Source organism: Caretta caretta, chromosome 3, assembly GCF_965140235.1.
Source record: "Caretta caretta isolate rCarCar2 chromosome 3, rCarCar1.hap1, whole genome shotgun sequence".
NCBI lineage: Eukaryota > Metazoa > Chordata > Testudines > Cheloniidae > Caretta > Caretta caretta.
The window spans coordinates 130,835,500-130,856,505 of NC_134208.1; the positions used below are offsets into that span (position 1 = coordinate 130,835,500).

At 45.4% G+C, this 21,006-nt stretch overlaps 1 protein-coding gene and 1 long non-coding RNA gene across 5 annotated transcripts in view; one reads left to right on the plus strand and one right to left on the minus strand.

Moving 5' to 3' along the window:
- Positions 1-21,006, plus strand: part of LOC125633931 (protein FAM89A) — a 53,307-nt gene that overhangs the window by 6,819 nt on the left and 25,482 nt on the right. For 3 of the 4 annotated variants that reach the window (XR_012667715.1, XR_012667714.1, XR_012667716.1), the window contains exons 3-4: positions 1,640-1,923; positions 16,794-16,910. The gene's annotated coding sequence lies outside the window, so the exon portion shown is untranslated. Of the gene's footprint in view, positions 1-1,639; positions 3,074-16,793; positions 16,911-21,006 lie in introns of those variants that run through there. The other variant, XR_007355732.2, reaches the window with a different exon arrangement.
- LOC142071591 (uncharacterized) overlaps positions 4,850-21,006 on the minus strand; it is a 32,208-nt gene continuing 16,051 nt past the window's right edge. The window contains exons 2-3 of the long non-coding RNA XR_012667717.1: positions 13,036-13,134; positions 4,850-5,359 (exon numbers count right to left, since the gene is read on the minus strand). This is a non-coding gene — a long non-coding RNA (uncharacterized LOC142071591). The remainder of the gene's footprint in view (positions 5,360-13,035; positions 13,135-21,006) is intronic.

Consider the following 21,006-nt stretch of genomic DNA (forward strand, 5'->3'; position numbering starts at 1 on the left):
TTGGTGGGGATAGCATGACGGCTTCATCAGGTGAAGAAGAGGAGTTGTGTTAGGGCAATTCCATGTCAGGTGCGGGCTCTTCCTTCACTTCCTCATGTAGATCCTCAAAGGCTCTAGACGCAGATGGTGTTGGGGATCCAGGTGGAGAGTGGATCTGCACTCTATGAAGCGAGGAGGTGTGGGAGTAGTGGGCCTTATAGGGTGCCCATGAGTCCCAAGGTGCCCATTGCATGGGATATGATAGTTGAGGTCCCATCCATGGTGGAGCAAACCATGGGAATTGGGGTTGGTCCTTGTGATGCACGTTCCTGTCAGGTGGTCTTTGTTGTGGTGGAGGAGAGTCAGGTGGAGAAAAGACTGCATCTCCGTGGTCGTCATCATTGCTGTCTGTGAAGACAGAGCGTTCAGTAGAGCGTTCATCCATTATTGGGAGTAGACCACATCCACCCTGACTGAATTGGCCTTGTCAACACTGGTTCTCCACTTGTAAGGTAACTCCCTTGTCTTCATGTGCCAGTATATTTATTCTTGTACCTCTAATTTTCACTTCATGCATCTGAAGAAGTGGGTTTTTTACTCACAAAAGCTTATACCCAAATAAATCTGTTAGTCTTTAAGGTGCCACCGGATTCCTCATTGTTTCAGTAAGAGAGGGTGCCTGGATCACAGGTGAGCCCTTGGTACCGAGTGGCGGTGAATCCAGCACCAGCGCCACTGAGATGTCTCGAGGCATTAGAAATTGCATCTGTGCCGGAGAGTGCGACACCGTGGATTTAGAGTCAGAAGCCATTGGTTTAAGCAGTTTGCCTTTGGTCTTGGCTGGTGCAGTAGCCCCATGGTGGCACTGTCAGCCGCTGCCGGATGGTGTGTCGGTGGGGTCGCCGGTGCCAACGGCGTTGTCGGTGCCAGGGCTATGTGCACAGATGGCGCCAACTCCGGCACAGGCGTCAGCGCCTTCGGTGCCGAGGAGGAGACCTGGCCATGACGCCGTCTTGACTCCTTACTTTTCTGCACCATATGCCCGGTGCCAGAGGTGCTGGGAATGTCACAGATGCTGACCCTTGAGGCAGTTGGCACCGCTGGCAAGGAGCTCACTGGGAAACATTTCTTTTTGCCCGGTTCTCTGTGGGGGGAGGTCAAGGCTCTCTTCCTCTTCTCATGAGAGGGTGGAGCCCTGCTCGTGGTCAGTTCTGACCTGGTCGGAGAGCACCTAGGAGAGTTGTTCCTCCCGTCTCCAAATCAGGTTGGAGGGATTTCTCCATAAGACCCATCTTTAAACCCCAGTCTCTGTCTTGGCTAGCTCTGGCTTTTAGATTATTGCAGTGGACGCACTTATCTGGGACATGAGTCTCACCGAGGCATTTGACACACCAGCAATATCCTTCCGAGTGTGGTATGGGGTCCTTGCAAGAGTTGCATTTTGTAAAACCGGGAGACCCCAGCATCTTGAATGTGGCCCACTCAAGAAAGTCTAAGAATGAGACCTTAGCGGGGTTCACTCCCAAAGTGGGAAAAGGGGTTAAGAAAAAACTAGGGTTTTTTTGTTTGTTTTTAAAACGAACTGTATGCAACTATCTAAAGGTAGGGTAGTAACTGGGGAGTTTTTATCTAACTAAAACTAATTTTCCTCTCAAAATAGAGGAAGAGGTTCAGCAATGCCCTGAGTTCTGTCTTCAGCCAAGGAGGGTTCAGAAGGAACTGAGGGGGGTCAGAACGCACGTGCACCAAACAGACTCCAACAACAATTCGAGACACCAACTGCGCACACACGTCCCGACCAGGCACTGCTACCGAAGATCTCTCATCAATGGTGCCGGGATGCACCGACACCTGAAGTGAAGCACCCACAGGGATACCACTCAAAGAAGAACTTTTGTTTTCAAACAAAAGGCTAGCATTAACTTTTGGTAGCTGAAAAGCATAGTGAGTAGAAAAGCTTAATCCTCTTTCATGATTCATTACAAGGATTTTAGCATTTTATTTGTGTCACTGGAAAGGAGGGCATACATTGGTTTTGGCCTTTGCCTTTGTCCTACTTGTAACATTATAGCTGTACATTAAGTGGGAAGTTTTAATACCAGTTATGCAGAAATGGACTAAATCGATAATGAGATAGCATTTGACAGAGCTAGACCTGAGTAGGCTGACCATCTATGTGGCATCGTAAGGATATTAAAAACTCCCACTATTTTCATTCTATTCACTTGCCCCATTTCTCAGGTCTGGCCAATGCAGGCCCCAAGAGGAAGGGACAAAGTGGCTTTATATCTTTGTAGCTTCCCAACTCTGGGCTGAACAGGGCTGTTTTGGGCCCCTGTTACAATTTAGGAAAGCCTCGGGGCTGCTATAAATCACATGTGGCTGCCTTGGCCATCAGGTGGTAGGGTGATTAGATGTCCCTATTTTATAGAGACCGTTGCAGTTTTGGGGTGTTTTTCTTATATAGGCTCCTATTACCCCCCACCCCCCGTCCTGATTTTTCACACTTGCTGTCTGGTCATCCTATCTGGTGGGGACCAGGATATGGATGGTGTAGATCTGCTGTGCTCAATCAGAGATACCATTAATGCAAGGGGATTTCCCAGGTAGCAGGTCACACTGATTTTTCCAGATGTTTTATGCCATCAGATCTTACGGAAAAACTGTGACCAGTATCCAGAGGTGAAAGTAAGCCAGCACGGTCCGGTCTGGCATACCGGCAAGAGCCGGTATGCCGTGCCGGACCAGACCAGCTTCCCCAGGCTGGCGATTTAAAGGGCCCGGGGCTCCCCGCAGCGGCCGGAGCCCCAGGCCCTTTAAATTACCACCAGAGTCCCGCTGCCAGAGCCCCTGCGTAGTGGAGGCAGCTTGGGCGGTGATTTAAAGAGCCCTTTAAATCACTACCAGAGTCCCCGGCTCCCGCTGCTACCCCAGGGACTCCGGCAGCAGGGCTCAGATGGCGATTTAAAGGGCCCATGGCAGTAGCGGTAGTTGGAGCCCTGAGCCCTTTAAAACGCCACCCTAGCCCCACCGCTGGAGCCCTGGGGTGGCAGCGGCCCGGGGCTCTGGAAGTGATTTAAAGGGCCAGGGGCTCCCAGCCGCCGCTACCACAGTGTAGCCCCAGGCCCTTTAAATCTCTGCCAGAGCCCCGAGCCCTGGAGTAGCGGCAGCAGCCGGGAGGCCCCGGGGCTCTGTCGGCAATTTAAAGGGCCTGGGGCTCTGCTGCAGTAGCGGCGGCTGGAGCCCTGGGCCCTTTAAATCTCCACCGAGCCCCGGGGCTCCCAGCCACCTCTGCAGCTGGTAGCTCAGGGGGTGATTTAAAGGGCCCTGGGCTCCCAGCCACTGCTACTGCAGCCGGGGATTTAAAGGCCCCACCTCTTCCGGTTGAGGACACGCCCTGCTCAGGACTCCGGCGTACCGGTAAATCCTTTAAGTTACTTATACCCCTCCCAGTATCTCTTATATGGTGGTTAAAATATTTGTATCATCTAGATAGTCTAAAGTGGACCTCCCCAACTATGGGACTAGATGTACAATGAATATTTCTGGTATGGATATATGTCACACATGTTATGATATATATAATTTCCTAGAAGCAACAATTCTTATGGAGGTCTTTTGGGTTCTTTTTGGCCTTTTGCTAGATTGCTGTCACTTTTAGTGATCATGTGGGGTGTAATGGCATATCTTCTCTGAGAGATTATTGGTACGGTGGGAGCAGAAGTAAAGAGATTGGTCAAAGTGTGCACAAAGTTTGACTACTACAGTGTCATGCTGGTTGCCAGATTTGGCAGGAGCTGATGGTACTTGAAAGTAGGCCATGGGCTTTGCAATATTTCCTTGAAGCAGGAGCACTGGTCAAACACATCTGGTGATGAGATACAGCATTCTGTTTTAGACTGAGCTTTATCTGTGTCATGCACAAATCTGGTTTTGCCTCACTATTTATTTTTGTAATGTATTATTAACCTTGAAACGGAGATTATAGAACAAGTACTAGATGTTTAAAAAAATCAATCCACATCATTTCAAGATTCTTTTTCTACTATTTTGTGTCATGTCTTTTATTCAAGGTCTTTGCCATCCAGTTTAAAAGGTCATTGTCATACATTTAGGTCTTGGGAGGGTGACAGCTAAGCCTCAGAGGAGTAGTAATTTAATATGATGCACTTGTTCACATATGCTAGTCGCCTCAAAGGGTCTTGTTTCAAAATAATTCTAGAGGCTGATTGCATGCTCAGTCAACAAAGTGACACTATGGGCTAGTGCTGGAAGAGTCAATGCTGTGATAGGGAGCAGAACTAGTTTTTACCTTATGCCAAATGTACACATAATTGTAATTGCATTAGAGATGTGGATGTGAAGGATTATAATGAGACTGTCATTTTTGCTGCTCTGAGGGCAGAAAAGAAACTAATATAGACAGTGAAAAATGACACTTAGATTACATAAGAAAATACAGCCTGTAATCCCTATGGACCAGATTCTGACACCTTACTCCTATTAAGTAACAACTTACTCTGAAGAGTCCCATTGATTTCCCATTGATACTTGTGTAGTAAGGTGCTATTCAATGTGAGCAAGGGTGTCAGAATCTGGCTTGAACATGTTTTGTATCTACATTATTCTTATAAAAGTTGAAGCCTCTTATATTTCCTGCTCTTTTCTGTCTTCAGAAGAATCTGAGAGAAATGGGACTGGACATGGATAACCTGGAGACCCCTGTTCTGGCAGTTATGGCTTTGATTCTGAATGTCTTTGCCTTGTTATGTAAATACCTCAGTTTTATAACTAATATCCCCTTAAATCATTTACCTTCTATCAGTACTCATTCATTCATATCTTATAATTGAGTATTTATGCACTGGAGCAAAATGAATAGATTTTATTTTTATAATTAAAAAACATAAGTCAGATAGCAATTCAAACCATGAAATGAGAGAGAGAACAACAACCAGGAGCTCATTTATTTTGTTGGGTGGATTTTTGTGTGAGTATATTCTTTCTGTATTCCTACTTTCTCCATGTGTCAGGTGGTTTCCTCTTTTGTTCTCTTCCTTTCCCTAACTCTTTTCTTTTATGTCTTACACTATTTTCCTCTCACACTTTACCCTCTTTCCTATTCATTTTTCCCTCACTTTTTCCTCAGGTTCTTTTCTTCAAAAAGCTGCTGCTGAGATCACTGTAGGTAGTTTTCTTCTTTTTTACATTTCCCTGATCCAATTGCCTTCTCCTAGCCTTTATGGAAAGCTGGGGTTCCAGTAGTCCATCCCTTTTCCAATTAAAGGGACATCACTCAAAACATACTGCTTGCTGTTCGAATGGCAGCAGAGAAGAAAAGGATATCACGCCAGAGATCATCACTCCATTGCAGAAGCAGCTACAAGAAAGGGTTCATAAGTTAAAAAAGACAAAGTGCACCTGGACCAATTCTAGAGGCCTACACTGCAATGTGATTTTTTTTTTTTTTTGCACCATTGAAAATGTGTAGCCTGACTATCAGAGCTGCTGAGCACTCACAGGTGCCTGCTACTGAAGTTAATGGGATCTGCAAATGCTCAGCACCTCAATATCAGGTTACTAGTCTAAACTAGTGTATGTTTGTCACACACACACACACACACACACACACACACACCCATATACAACAGATTGCATTCACACTACAACCTTAACTCTGCCCTCTCATCACTTCCTGCACACAGCCTTTAAACCAAACTCTCCCTCCAAACACTATTGTGGATGTTTGGTTTTTTTTGAACAGGATGGTTTGGCTGACAGGGTGCTGAAAATGTGGTATCCATAGTGGGGCAGAGTTAAAGTTGTTGTGTATGATCTGTGACGTATGGTAGCTGTGGTGATGGTAAGGTGTGTACCTGTGGCTGGAGGAGTAGATGACAGGTACTGTTAAGTGGCTTGACTCTTCATTTCCTTTCTTTTGTGGGTGTGTGTCATGTATGTTATACAACCAAGTTTTTGTGTGTATTAAGTTATGTGTTCAATGAAGCAATGGGGACAGAGATAGGCAGGATACTAGAGCTGTGCCACAGAAAAATAGTTGCTGATAAAGATTTTACCTGCCTGCTGACAGAGAAGATTGTATCTGTCAGAGAAATGCAGCTGTGCATAAAATCTTCTCCATGAGAGGATAAAATCTGCCAGAAGAACGTAAGTGCTGACAGAGAAGATTTCTATCCAGTAGAGAAGATTTTATTTATTGACTACTTGTTGAACACAAGGTTTCATTATCATTAATAATGGCAAAAAATGATCCTTATCCAAACATTTATTTTCAAGAATTACCTAATCTGCTTCTGATTCACCTGTGTACCGATTTTGGTGTAAACATACAATGTTGTTTTAAAAATACATGCCAACCAAAGAGGCTGGCAGACAAATTTCAAACAAGAAGCCAGCTTCAAATATTTCCTGTCAAAAATTTATGCAAAGCCAAATTACTTTGAAAACACAAAGCGCACAACAATGAATGCTGTGTGAAGTTTCACTCTGACAAACCACCTACATAAAGAGAAGAACAAGAATTTAGGCCCCATTTTAAGATTATTTCAGCATGCACCATCACTATGATGTCATAATCAGCACCTCCGTAATATCAGAAGCTCTCTTAACATCTGCCACCCTTTCAAAGGATGCAGCATGTATTTCCTTTGAAGCTGACCCAGCTTCGCTAATTGGTATAGCAGGGATGGGGCGATGATAGCTCTTCACTTTCTCCTCCCTATCTCCAGCAATGGCATTAGACTCAATCAGTCTTTATGCTCAGTGAGCACAAGGACTGGGATTGTGACTGGTTGCTGAATAGGAGGGAGGAATGCTCCTTGCACCTCATTCTCCATGTCTGCCATTCATCCTCCCTTCCCCACAGCTGCACAGGGCTAAACATAATCTGGCCTTTATTATACCAAGTCAATATAATTTTCTTTTAAGGCAGAACCATTGAGAAGAGACACCGAAAAAGTAAGGAAAATGTAAGCAGTGGGGGAAAAAATAAAATTTCTGAACAGAAGGAAAGACACAGGAGATAATATGTCTGTAACACTGAAAAACTGGTTCCATCTAAGCAAGAGTGCCTGAAACAACAGACAACTACAAACACTAGAAAAGAAGCTTGGTTCACCATTGCCTTGCACCTTGTATAATTATTTACACAAGGTGGGTGTAAATTGCTACCACTTTAATCTGGTTGCATTTTATACTCCCTTGGCATTCACTGTGCCTGAGTATAAATGATTAAACCCTGGTCTACACTTAAAATTTTGGTCCACCTACCTGCATTACTTAGAAGAACAACACATACCCATAGTGCCGTAGTTAAGATGACCCAACACCTGCTGTTGATATGGCCAGGTTGACACAGGAATTCTTCCGTCAACCTAGCAACCACCACTCTGGGAGGTGGATTAACTACAGCAACACAAAAACCCCTTCCATTGATATAGGAAGTGTCTATACTGTGGCACTACAGAGTGAAAACAGTGGTTTATTTGGCCCCTGAAGTTTAGGACATCTGAAAGGGGAAGTAATATTCAGTGAACTGAGCCATACAACTGATCTGTCTGTGACTCCCAGAGAACAGGTCTTACCAAGCAGGGAGCAAAAGGAAGGGAATTCAGCTGAATCAAAAAGGATTGATAAATACCCTAGATGTGGGCTTTGCTTGTCTATTCCTAAGGAAGCTAGAGATCAGTTCCTGTCACAAGGGCTCAACAAAGCCATTATCGGAGATGCTCTATTTGAAAAACCTGCCAGACCTATGAAGCAAGTAAGCATTTGAAGCAGACAAGCCTGACCTGGCTACAAAGACTTGGACAAAACCAGAGGGAGGACACAGTGGATTTCACTGACCACTCATCCAATCAATCACAAGCTCTCTCATGGTTGGCCAAGCAAAGTAACCATAATGTAGAGCAGTCATAAGTTGTGCTGCAAGCTCTTGGACAAGTCCAGAATCCAGAGGGCACAAAGATGATTGTGTCTCCTGTGAGGCCCAGCATAGAATCTGGCTCACCAGGCCTGATTCTTTTCTTACTTACACCAGTTTTACACTCTTGTAACTCTACTGATTTCAATACAGTTATCTTCTAATTTATAATGGTATGAGTGAAGAATCAGATATATGGAAGGGCCAGTTCCTTCTCACGCTGCTGCTACTGCCTTCTAAGGATAAGCAAGATGAATAATGAACAGGCTAACATAATAAAAACTCAATAGTTAGTCTACTGTAATCCAGCGTTTCCATTTCTTCATAAAAAACCATGAGCAATTTGAGTTTCAAGTTTGGGTATTTGGTACCCACACATAAACAAAGCAGGAAGATTCTGGTGAAATAAGGAATCAAGTGTACTTGTGACTTTAAGAAGAAAAAAAATATGATAGTATATTAGACCAGATGCTGGTCAAGCTTCTCCAGTGTAAATCTTTTGTTACTTCATTGAAATCAATGGATTTAGTCCAGCTTTACACTGAATTGTCTGAAATCAGAATCTTGCCCCCTAATGTTTCCTTCTTAGGTGTCTTGCTGGGTCCCTGCCAATAAGTCTGTACCACTTTTAATTTTATGCTTACTATGAATAACAGAGAACTAAAACATCTGAAGGGGACAGATAAGAGACTTAAACCAAAGTAACCACTGTCCCAGTCCAAATTGGATTGACTGGTTTGGTGCCCAGAAATCCCCCCAAATCTCTATGGATATGCAATTTAATAGAATGGAAAACATCTTTTCACAGAAAAAAATAAGAATAATAAAGCACTCTTGTGGAATAGAATATCTTCAGTAATGTGTGTATATATGTATGTATACACATATGGCAATAATAATGTATATATGTATGTACACACATAATACAAACATATTATATATCACACACATGCACTTACATTACCCTACCCTGAAAACAGCTAGTCATCTGTGACATTGATGAACACTTATTCGTGCAAGTAGTCCCACTGTGAAGACAAGGGCAGTGCTTATATGTGTAAGTGCTCACCAGTGCACATGAGGGTTCCACAATTTGGCTCTCTGGGCCTGATATAAGCAGTAACTATTGCAGTGACAGAGCACTGGATGCCTGTACAACAGTTAACACATTTTTCTTAAATATCTGAAAATATTTCCCACAAGATTATATCAGTTCTGAAGGCAAGTCAAATGCTGGAATCCTCAAAATATTTGTCTCTCTCTTCTTAACAACTCAATAGATTTTGAAGGTTAAGATTAAAATTCTGCTAAATTCCTTTCCCACAATTCAGGCAGATCCCTGCCCTGGATGTATGCTGTATTGCTGTAATCTCTCTCTCTCCTTCCTGTTCCCTCTCTATTTAATCTATTCCACTTTACTTCACAAAGTGTCTTCCTTTGCTCCCACAATAGGATAGCGACCGGGTGATTTAATTCTCATTTGACCCTTTGATCTCTTTTTGGTATTTCTGCCTGCAACATAACCTTTTCTGTCAAACTTTGATTTTCTCCTCATTTTCTTCCCCCTCTGCCACCACTTTCATCTTTCTCTACATCTTGATCCCTTGGTTTCGTTATTCTTTTCTGCCTGGAAAATGCAGTTTAACCTGCTCGCTGCTGATCCACCACTGCAACTGCTGTGAACAACGAAGTCAGTGGAATGTTACAATGGAGCTGGCTCATTCAGCATCACAGCAGGTGTTTCCTACCAAGAAAGGTAGAGAGATGGACAGAAAGCTTTTCAAGTCGTGGCGGCATTCAGTCACCATATTTGGCCTGTGTTAAACTGAGGACAGCAAGTGGGAGTGGAGGAATCTAGAGATTTCTGCCCTTACAATGATATAAATGGCTGGGAGCCAGGTTTGCATTAGAGACAGGAATGGGACAACAGAGGCAGCAAGAGTATAGTGGGGATAAGAGGAGTTAAGATTCAAGAGGGCAATTCTATCGTGTGGCCAAGGAAGAGCAACACAGTTGACAATTCCATACTCTGGTCACCAGAGAATCAGGGTACTTCTGGCCTCACTTGCAGTCATTTTTGTATTTAGGATGATAATGCCATCTCTGAGATTCGGCATAAATCAACCCACATCCCGTATGGTACGCATGGTAAACAAAAGAAAATACACAACAAATAAATTAAATAGGACAAACTACCTTGCGTGGAGAGTCTTCATCTCTCAGTAGGTCATCTTGACCCATCATTGCCATCCTCCTCTAATTCTAGGTTTCTAATGCATATCCCTCTTGCTCTTTGGTCTATTCATTCTTATCAGAAATTGTTTGTAACTGTGACATACCAGGGTACAATCCAGAATAATGAGCAGCTGTGTCACCCCTTCAACCTTGGCTGCCTTACAATGCCTTGCTGAAGTAGCTCCCACATGCGCCGCTCACAAACAGCCTTCCATCGTGCAAGCCACATTCTGAGTATAACTGGAGCCTGCCAGCCACCTTTGGGTTATACTTTTCCTCTCACCAGGCTTGGTTATACTGCAAGGTGACCCCGACACACCCCCAATCCCATATTTTCCCCCAGAAACGTATCTCCTGTACTGCCCAGCCTGCTTGTTATCTGGTTTCAAGGTTTGGTAGTCTACAGGGTCAAAAACTGCTGCCTTTTTCCTTGACAAAGACGATTGGCCCACCAGCCAGCAAGGGTGGATGATGAATCCTCTGGCTGGTTTTCCTGGAAGTATTCATGCAGCACAGGCAGATTGGGTTCTGACATGGCATAAATCCATCTGAACTTTATTTTTGCTCCAGCTCTATGGGGTAGTCCCAGTGCAGAGGGAGGTTTCCCTCATGTTCTTCTTTTCAGACCCTTCAGCATATTAATGATATTTAAGGGGGATTCTGATGTAGGTTCAGAGGGTGTCCCTGCCTGGGTGATCACCTCCCCCTGAGCCCTCCAGGACCTGGGTGTTGGGCCATCATCAGTTTGCTCCTGACAATACTGGTGACAGAATTCTGAAGGGAAACTGACCTCCTGTTCTTGCCAATGAATGAGGGGATTTTGAAGGGTGATCTAGGAGATGCTCAGAATCAGAGGGAAGTGTGGGGATTGAACTGCATTGAATCATAGTATTTCTCAGTGCCCCTGAATAACTGTTTCCTGGGGGACTGTCTCCTTGATCACTGGACCCGAAGACAGAGGGGAGCAGTCCACAGTTTTTATTAGGTGCTGAGTGGCCTTGCATTGCAAAGTAAGTTGCCAGGCCTGGGCTGCCACTGCATCTATGAAATTGTTGGCTGCTCCTGAATTGATGAGAGCCAGCTGTGTGGAAATCCATGGGGGCCTCTCAGGGATGCACAGCCAGATATGCACCTGCAAGTATAAAGCACCCAAACAGAGCAGGGTGCATGTCCCAGTCAGGACTAAGGTGTGGGGAAATTCTCAGAGCCCAGGCCGGTCCCCCTTACCAAACCTGAGTCAACTTGTTTCCCAGGTCCCGTGGGGCTCGTGCAGGACAGGCAGAAATGGCATGACCGGGTTTGCTTCAATAGAAGCATTGGTGGTGCAACAGCATTGTTTTCTTTGGCGGTGAGCTGTCAATGAGCCAGATTCACCTGCATCAGTTGAGTGGATGGAATGGGCACCCATGCAATAGTGGTCAGACACAGGGGCTGCAGGGAACTTCTCTTTTCCTTCCTCTATTCCGGTAACTGATTATCTATGTGGATGGCAAGGTTGATGAAGACATCCAGACCCATGGGTGTCTCTACACAGGCCAGTTCATCTTTGATTTCCTCCTACAGACCCCACCGGAACTGATACCACTGCATCACCTTGTTCCTTGCTGTGTCTGCAGGGAGATGGCAGAAAAGCACTGCCTAGGAAGCAATGATACCCTGCCCCTGCCAGAGTTTCCTTACAGCAGCCTCGGCCAAGCGGGCACAATGCAGGTCATCAAAGATTGTGGATATAGATTGGAGGAAGGCATTCAAATTTGAAGGCACTAGGCTGTTAATATACAGCAAGAGGGAGGCCCAGTGCAACACCTCTCCCATCAGCAGGCTGATTATCAAACCCACCTTGGCTGGGTCAGAAGCCTAAATTTGGGCATGCAACATGAATAGGAGGCAGGATTGGTTCATGAAGCCCCAGAACCACTAGCAACTCCCACTGAATGGTTCTGGCAGAGGTGTTGCAGATCCCCGTTCAGGACAGGGCACGGTGGGTTGTATCTGGAATACAGCATTCTCCACACAATGCTGGTTTACTCGATCCAACAGCAAACGGTTCTCTGAGCTTAGCTGCATGACTTGGGCCTGCAGTGCTTGGTTATCGGCCTGGAGGCGGACAGTCCATTTGGGCAAATCCAGTACCTCTGGAGGCAGCAGTTGGGCTGCTAGTACCATACCTCTCACCCTGGGCCCACCCTCTTGAGGATTACTGTGTGGTCCGTACAAACTGTCAGGGTCAGGATGCAGGTGGCCATGCCTAGAGGTTAGTGTTAGGATAGGGGGCCGGGTCCTCACGCCAGGCAGGGTTCTGAACCAGGAGGTCAGAAGTTGAGGTCAGGGACCTAGAGTCAGATTGCAGGAATCAGGCCAAGTCAGGACACCAGGGAGGCTGGGGCAGGAGGCAAGAGCAGGTAGCGCTGAGTGAGCAATCCGAAGCAGTGTGGAGCCCAGTTATATAGACAAATTCCTATTCCTCCCTGTGGCTTAAGTAAGGGGAGCAGACCAACCAGGAACTCTGGTGTTCCGCCAATCAGGGCCCAGGGTGGAGCCTACTGTCTGAGCTGGGCTTCAAGGAGCCCTGGTTCTAGGTGATACCAGGAAGCTGTTGGGTGGAGGATTAGAGTTTGATGCCCCCACCCTCCTCCAGGAAGCCTGTAGACCCAGGTTTGAGACTCCTGGGGTCATGACAGGTGGGTTTCCATAAACAATGACACTCTCTAAATAAGAGGATTCATTGACTAGGGCCGCCAGGAATAAGAAGTGCAAACAATCCTAGGCATGCTCACTTTACACTTACAGCAAATGAACAAAACAACAGTTCCTAATCCAGCCCCAGGGCCAGACCACTACAGGGGTGAGTCTAAAGGTAACTGTAGTTGTAACCTTACCCCAGCATTCTGCTGCCTTCTCTCTGCAACTACTGCTGGCCTCTTGTCAGCAACAGGGGGAGTCTCTGTCCACCTCTCAGGTTGCCTGATATCAGGGTACTATAAAGAGAATTGGAAAATATCTTTATCCTTGAAAATTGTCCATTCTATATCTGTATTCAAAAAGTAAAGATGCATGTGTCTGGAATGTGCAGAAGAGCAAAGAAACTGCTGGTCACACTCAAACAATACAATTAGTGTGACATACCATTAGACAGAAGCTGTCATGCACATATGTCAATAAACATATTTTACATTAAACCAGTAACACAATTAGGAAGGTTAGGGACGAGTTAAATCACCTTGATTAAGAGGCAATGCATTCCCTATATCAAAAGGAACTCCTTTGATCACAAAAGAGACAGTGGTGATTAAAGCAAGCAAATGTCCTGTGGAAGTGTTTGAAGCAAACTGCAGACTCTTGATCAAAGCCTAGGTAATTTAATTATTTGTCTTCCTGACTGAAGTCCTTTGATGTGACACTGACTAACAGTATATGGGGATATTTTATGTTCCTGATCAGCCTAATCTGAAAACCCAATGCCCAAAAGGGATTGTCCTATTACCAAAATAGAGCTCCTTAAGAGAAAAGTGAAAGCAGAAGCTTAAAGAAGAGCCTTGTCCACAGAGCAACAGTCTTTTGGTATAACCATGCCAGATAATCACGTTCTAACTTGGCCAAATGGGTCTGTAGAGCAACACTGTTTGATACTAGCCTGTTTCAAAAGTGTTGTATCTCTGTCTGTCAACCCTATGTGTACTGCATTATGGCAATTCTTAACAGCTATCCTAGAGTTCTTCATCCACTGATGCTCAGAGCAGGGGATCCTGGCAATTTTCCAATATGGTTCCTCCCCACGATGCATTGCACTCTGGAGATTTTGCACCAGTTTGAGAATCCCCTGGGTGATGTTGCACACTGATAGGCATTGTGAGAATTTTCTAGGTAGAGGCCTCTAAACTAGGAGTTTTCGCCTCTTCCTTCATAAAACACAGAACAAAGTATTTGGAGGAACAGATGTGCACAAATGCTGGTGATAGTTGGATAAATATGAGAAAAGTACAAATCCACAGACCCATCTAGTCTCTGGCTTTGAAGACCTTTTAGTCAGATTCTGGCTTTCCAGTTCTGTCTCCTGCTCTCTTGGCTGTACTCTGCCATGTCTGGCTGCCTCACTGCCAAATTAAAAAACAAAAACAACAAATCTGTGCCTCATACCTACACAAGGGCTCTGCTCTTCCAAGCGCTGCAAGGCAGGCAAGAGGCCCATCTGAGATCAAAAAGAAACAAGGAAAGCCCCATGCCTTTAGGGGTCTCTCTGCCTGCCAGCTCCTCCCCATCACTGTGGAGCTCGTGTGGCAGAGCAGCAGCTGGAAAACTCTGCACAGCACGGCCTGGCCAGCAGCGGCCCCTCCTCTCCCTGACGAGCTGTGATCTCAGACGGGAAGGAGGCCAGGCTGTTGTGCAGAGGAGCCTGATCCCCATGTGGTACCAGATGGCACTGTGATTCTATGTATTATGGAGGTGGGAGAGGACGGATTGATTTTTGTAAGAGTGGAATAAATTTTGAAAAGGGGAATTGATTTGGAGGAGGCACTGAATTTTGGGTGGGCTAAGAAACTTGAATTTATGTTCTGAGGTGTGTGATGGGCAGCGCTTACGGGCACTGCCACTTAGTGGTCAGAGGGCGAAGGGAGACCTAGTACCATCACCAGCGTCCATCACTGGCCCCGGTCACATCCGTGGCAGTCTGCCTTTCGGTGCGTGTGTGTTGACCCAACCTCCAATCTGTTCTCCAAGTAGCTCTAGCCCCCTCTGGGATAACAGTCTGAAGGAAGATATCAGGCCCCATGCTCTCCCAAAGGTGGGCAGGAGGAGGACCTTCCCTCTGTTTACCAACCCCTGCAGGTGTTCAGCCCCATCCATGGGCTTTGCAAAGTCTTTACCCTCTCTGTATTTCCCCGGGGTGAGTTTGGAAGAGAGGGTTTTTGTGCCCTCCATATGAAGATGATTGGTATGAGAGTCCAGGTCCTCTCACTCCACTGGGTTCCAGCCCAGAGCTCTGTAAGAAGCAACAATGTCCAGCACCTGGAAGTGCCTAAAGGATCCCCCCCATGTCACATCTTACCACTTGCTACCCCACCAAAGTCTTACAGTTTGACACAGTAGCAAAGTGTAACGGGGTGGCACCCACCTCTCGTGAGTGCCCCGGTCGAGTGTGTGTGCCTGCAGCTCTCTCAGTTTGTGGTGACCCCTGTTCGTGGTTTCTCAGGCAGGTTTTCAATGACTCAGCCGTCCAGCTGAGTCTCACACACAGAGTCTGTATTTGAAACTGTACAGACCCCTTCCAGGGTATATAGTCCAACAGGAGCCAATCCCAGTACTCCTCTGTTGGTATCTCTGTAGCCCTCCCCAGCCTCAGTCTTTAAATAGTCCTGGCCCTACTATGGGGCTGTATCTCCAGGGCTTCCTCCCTGGAGACACTGTCTTCCTGCAGACCTCCATGGGCTCAGTCCTTAATCAGTCCCACAGCCCGTTCTGGGCAAGCTATCAAATAGTCTCTGACCCTGGTATGGGGGCCATACCCCCAGGACTTCCTCCCTGGAGATTCTTCACCGTTTCTGGACCCACCTCTCCAGCTGACCACTTAACAGTTCAGTTTCTCTTCCAGGGATGTATCTCAGTTCAATATTCAGGCCAATTCTGTAGTGGCAGGGGAGGGACTGGGCGCGCTCACTACTCCAGGTCCCAGACCAGGGACCCTATGAATAGCAGCCGCCTACTGCATCTCTTTAACTAAACTGTGTTTCTGTTCCCTGAGCCACTTCCCTGCAGCTCCAGCACATTCTCAAATGCTTCACCCTTACCATAGGGCTGAAGTCTTGTACTCAGTCCCAGCAGCTCCCTCTTGCTCCTCCAATCCCTGCCAGCAATTGATCTGTCCATGGTCCTGCTGCTCCTTCAGCCAGCCAGCCAGCCAGCCAGCCAGCCAGCCAGGAACACAGTCCTCACTCCTCCAGCTCCAGGCAACAACTAACTCTCTCTAGTACTGCAGCTCATTTTATATGGCCCTGTTGGGTCCTGATTGGCTACTCCCCGCAGCTTCTTTCTAATTGACTGCTTCCCCCACAGCCACTCCAGGCACCCTGGAGGACTTCTGTACTGCTCCTTTCTGGGACAGGGTGTAGTGGGACTCTGAGACCTCCAGCAGGGGGTCTTTGGGCCTATTCCACCCCATCACAAAAGGAAAAGGAGAATAACTGAATCTTCAGCCCCTCTGGGCTCAGCAGGCAGGCTCTTTCCCCTGGGAAAGGTTTCTATAGCATCCTTCTTCAGAAGCTCCCAGAGTAGGTCTCACTACCTTCCCTGTCTGGCTCTCTTTTAAACTTCATCTCCAGCTGCACACTGCAGGTGGGGATAGGTAGGGCTGCCTGGGCCCAGAGCTGCTCCTTAACTGGAACCATTCTGGTGTGGAGTTTATTCAGCCCACCACAAGGTGGCATATTGATTTTTATGAGGTGGCAAAGAATTGATATGTGGGAGGAAATTTGTTTTGCTGGAGGAGAAGAGATCTGACTCTGTGTGTGGTGGTGGCAGGGGGAGGTTGAATACTTGATGGATTGTGGGAAGGGGGATTTGCAGAGAGGAAGAGAAGGAGTTGTGCAAGGACAGTGTCTTACTTGTGAGGAGCTAATCTCAACTTGTCTCTCCCTTGTAGTGGCACACCAAAGGGTTCATTTCAGCAGAGGGAGGAAGGACAGACACCAAGAGGGAAGAAGTGAAGCAGAGGAGGAAAGAGCAAGAGCCAGAGTTGTGATGGTAGAGCTAATAAATGGTATGCAATATTAATGTAAATGTTTTTCAAATTTATCCTCCATCTTTGATGGGCCGGTGTTGGTAGATGTGGGAGGATCCTGTTGCAGAAATCCCTTTGGTGCTACATCTCCCAAATATCCTGTGAAGAGATGAAAATTTGCACCAGAGTCTATTGTACTCCTTGGTGAACTGGGAATATTCTGCAAAGAAGAATCACACTGAACGGCTGACTAACTTGCAGATGACCAGGGCTGCCTTTAACTTTCTCTGTCTAGCCCAACATTTCATCAGCAGTCTGTCCATTTGTGAGCTGCAGGCCTGTAGAGAAGGGAATTATTATTACTTAATGGATTCTGCCTCTAAACTTTGAATACCACTCCCTGACAGGTTCTGAAGTCCTGTCACAAAGAAATCTCTGAGGAATGTATCTTCATCTGTTTCTTTGGCAAGTACTTTCTTCCATTTGCATAGTATTTTATAAAAAGCAAGTGGAGACTCCTGTGCATGTGTCAGCTGCACTTTCCTTCTCTGGGCAGAGTTGAGCTCTCATTACACACACTGGGGTTTTAGAGTGTCATTACATGTACTGCATTACATTTATTTTTAGAATGATAAAATGTACCCTATCCAAGTTGCCTCAGAAAGCATATGCATAATGTAGTAAGAATACGTGTACAAATGTATCTCTTATGAAAGGCAAAAAGAAAGAAGGACAAGCTCTCAGACCAAGTACTTCCCCCTCGCAACCAGCTTACCCAACCTCCCTGAGGCAAATGCCTGAAAAAAGAGAGGGGCCTTGAGCTGAGTCCTAACTGTCAAAACCATGGCCACTGCCTGATCAGCTAAAGGAACACATTTCAGAGTTCCAGGCTGTCTACTAAGAATGCCCTTCCTCTGTCCCTGATATTTAAATGTGGGGATGGGCATGCGCACCCCAGTTCATCTCTACTTCCATGGTGGTTCACAAGGAGAAAGGTGATCTCTGAGTTAGCCAAAAATTGATACTTGAAATACACCCAGAATTAATAGGAAGCTACTGCAACCGCTGAAAAGACTGGTGTAATATATGCCCATTAACTACCATAACCTAAGAGGCTGGTGTGACATAACAGAGAGTCAATCCAGACTAATAAGCAGCTGTGTCACCCCTGCAACCTTCATAGAATCATTGAATATCAGGGTTGGAAGGGACCTCAGGAGGTCATCTAGTCTAACGCCCTGCTCAACCTTGGCTGCCTCACAATGCTTTGCTGAAGTAGCTCCCACCAGGCACACTCATAAACAGCCTTCCACCATGCAAGACACACACACACACTCACTCAGGGTGTGACTTGCAACTGCCAGCCACAAATGGGTTATACTCTGGATCTCACCAGGCTTGGTTATACTGCAGGGTGACCCCAACTCCCCACCCCAATCCCAGATTTTCACCCAGAAACATATCTCCTGTATTGCCCTGGACAGTACAGATTATATTAAGTCTGTTATTCCTTTAAGATAATAATATGCACACAACTTGTCACAGAGTTACTCAAACACTTCAATTTAAACACACTGGATTAGATAAAACAAGTTTATTGACTACAAAGAGATAGATTTTAAGTGAGTACAGGTAATGAGGCATAAAAGTCAGAAATGGTTACAAGAAAAATATAGACAAGACATTTATTATTACCTAACTTAAACTATATCAGATTCAAGCAAAGTTTTTCACCACTTGCTTTCAGCAACCTTACTGACCAACACCTATAGGTCAGGACCCATTCTCCCTGAGTCCAACAAATGCTTCCTTTGTTGCTTCAGGTGTAGCGAATGTGATGGGCAGGAAGAGGGGCGGGGTACCTTGGGGATGTTTGTCCCTCCTTTTAATAGTTTCAGTCCCCCGCTTGAAAAACATTTCCAGCTGGGCACCAGGAGACAGTCTATGGGGAAGGATGTTCCCTGCTGCTTTTTTCTGACCTCTTTGAGCTTTCTTTGTTTCCCTCTCTGCTTGATTACTGTGCTTACTGCTTAAATGATAATTAAGTGAAGCACACATTCCTTTGTTTAGGACTGACCTGTCTGCCAAATTCTGTTTGGGCAGAGCTGTGGGGTTTGAAACATGTGTTAATAACACCATACAGTGGAATCATATAGCTTTGCATACAATGTTGCCACACAAATTTTACCAGGACAATACTGACCAGCAAATTATGAGTTTTCAAATGATACCTTACAAGGCATACTGTGTACAAAGATCATTATAGTCGTGTGTAGGGGGTTTGGATACAGGGGTGTTTTCTGTCACAGTAATATGTGCCCATCAACTACCATGACCTAAGAGGTTGGACAGCCATATTCTGCATCAGCAGTAGTTCCTGAGTGGTGTTAAGGTGTAGCCTAAAGTAGAGTGCAAAGCAGTAACCTGGTCTAGAAGTCACATATTCATGGGTCACTGTGGAGAGGCCAAATCCAAAAGAATAGGATGCAAATGACTAACCAGATGTTGATGGGGAAAAAAAGCTTTTGGTCTCTGATGCTAGTTGGAATCCAAGAAGCAATCAGAGATCCAAGAGTACCCTTGAGTAAATTGCAAACCTCTTAGACAAAGAATGCACAAGCACATTCAATAATAGCAGCAAAAATCTGTCACATCTTCAGAATCATCCCTCAGGACACTAGCATCAGAGTTGGGTGAGAAATGGTTTTTCTGTCCCATAAAAATTTTCACGATTTCAAAAAAAGTCCTGTTCTGCATGGGGATGAAACCAAGACTGTTTGAAATTTTTAATGAAAAGCCAGAAAGAGAGAGAGAGAGAGTTAGAGACAGTGTCAGTCAGTCTCTGGCTTCCTTTCTCAATCTCTCCTGTTGGAGCTAGCCCACTTTGTATAATCAAGAAATATTCACTGAGCCAAATTAGGAGACACTGACTTGATAGCCTGGTGGTTAGAGCACTCAGCTGGAATGTAGAAGACATGGGTTCAAGAGGGCCTGTGTCTCAGGCTTCTTGGCCATATTCATTATGGCCCATTGGGTGAGGGTAGGGTCTCCGATAAGTATGGCATGCAGCTCTTTGTAAAAGCAGCAAATCTGCAGATCAGCATCAGATTGACTGCTTGCCTCTCTGGCCTTATGGTATGCCTGACACAGTTCCCTCGCTTTCATGTCGCATATACCTATTCCCCTGCATTCCCCTGTGCAATCTGGCCATAAATGTCCATATTTCAATGGCTGGTCCGTAGCTGTGCTTGCACAGCTTCTTCTCCCCCCAGGCATAGGAGATCCAATATCTCTGGATATCTCTAGCCCACAAAAGCTTATGCCCAAATAAATTTGTTAGTCTCTAAGGTGCCACAAGGACTCCTTGTTGTTTTTGTTGATACAGACTAACACAGCTACCACTCTCAAATTTCTCAATTTATGAGTTGTAAGAATTTATTTTTAACATGGGCAAAGCATATTTTCCCCCTAACTTTGTTCTAGGAAACAGGTAACTGCCTTTCCTGAAATTCAAAGAGAAAAAAAAAGCCTGAGGCAGACATTTGGCATGGAAAATTTCAGCCCAACTGGTTAAAGTTTAGCAAAATTATAAGCCACTAGAAACAGGATTTTCTAATGGCAAGTGTTAGCTAACCTTAACTAGAGGCACTGCAACCAGCACTGCTCATAACAACAGAGATTCATTGTGAAGGGTGCTTTTTAAATGAAGGTGCAGTTGCACTCTGGCTAGGAAAGATTATAATGTACTAAACTATTTGTGTTTTTAAGGGGACCTACAAATACAAAAATAATAATTTTCTCCCATTGTTTCTTTATGATGCAAAGAGAAGTCATGAAAGGTTCAGATTTAATTTTTTCCCATTTATTTTGAGTCTTAGAAATATTGGGAATGTTGAGTCTAGTCTTCCCCAGTGAGTCCATTAACAACAATAGTGATCTCATGTGTGTATTGGGAGCTTTTCATAGAATCATAGAATATCAGGGTTGGAAGGGACCTCAGGAGGTCATCTAGTCCAACCCCCTGCTCAAAGCAGGACCGATCCCCGACTAAATCATCCCAGCCAGGGCTTTGTCAAGCCTGATCTTAAAAACTTCTAGGGAAGGAGATTCCACCAACTCCCTAGGTAACGCATTC